Raw genomic sequence first — 1,029 nt, forward strand, 5'->3', positions numbered from 1 at the left:
TCTATATGAATTAAACTAAACATAAGGGAAAACGAACGGGCGATTTGTGCCCAACAAATTCGGTTTCCAAATCCATGCTAACTTAATTGTAGTGATCTAGAATCAAGTAAACAAGTAAGTACTTTAGGTTCCAATGGTAAAATATCAGGTGGTTTCTAACAACGGATGCTTAAAAAAGTTGCTTTTCCAGTCAAAAAGAAGTTCTCTTGCTCAAAGCTAATACTGACATTTTTGAGTAATAAACACAAAACAATGCATCTAAAGAGATCAGTAGTAAAAGGTGATATACCATTTAGCTTCATAGCTTACAAAATTTCAGGAGATAATCCCTCTTAGTCCCGGTAACTAGGAGTCTCTCCTTACTAGTAGCAAACTCACTGAAGTGTATTAACTTCAGGTCATAATTTATGAATCGTTTGGAGAATTAGCCAATAGGATAAAATAAAAGCCCAATTTATTCCTATCTATGTGTTGGTGAATGGCAGAGACAAGGTGTATCAGAGTAGAACTACTTTTGTTTTCCTCACAATTAAATGTAATGTCATTACAATGATAAAACAAATTAATGCTTTATAACACCGAAAAGTAATTTACTATGATATATAAAGGGTCACCTAAAAAACAAACTACATGTAATGCACAAGGTAGATTTTTTCCCCAATTAAAAAATGTTTTTAAAAAATTAGTTATCTAGTGCTTGCTTCGGCAGCACATATACTAAAATTGGAACGATACAGAGAAGATTAGCATGGCCCCTGCACAAGGATGACACGCAAATTCGTGAAGCGTTCCATATTTCTAAGCAGAAGGGGACAAGGAAGCTGGTGATAGGGAACCCAAGGTTGAGTAAGGATATTGTTGATGTGTTGTGAGATTGTTAACCATTGTCATAGGGCAACATTTGTAGTAACTGTTAAATGAGAAACTATTTCGTTCTGTAAGCCTTCATTTTAAGTGAGAATAACAGCACAATTTGAAGAGTGTAGTCAATGTCACTGAACTGTGCGTGTAGAAATTTTTGAAATGGTG

At 34.6% G+C, this 1,029-nt stretch overlaps 1 non-coding gene across 1 annotated transcript; it reads left to right on the forward strand.

Annotated features, from left to right (window-relative positions):
* The first annotated feature begins 693 nt into the window (after positions 1-693).
* LOC111819556 (U6 spliceosomal RNA) lies at positions 694-800 on the forward strand. The gene has a single exon (XR_002823157.1). It is a non-coding gene; the product is annotated as a U6 spliceosomal RNA (small nuclear RNA).
* Positions 801-1,029: the final 229 nt, after the last annotated feature.

This window comes from Trichechus manatus, unplaced genomic scaffold, assembly GCF_000243295.1.
Source record: "Trichechus manatus latirostris isolate Lorelei unplaced genomic scaffold, TriManLat1.0 scaffold00011, whole genome shotgun sequence".
Classification (NCBI taxonomy): Eukaryota; Metazoa; Chordata; class Mammalia; order Sirenia; family Trichechidae; genus Trichechus; species Trichechus manatus.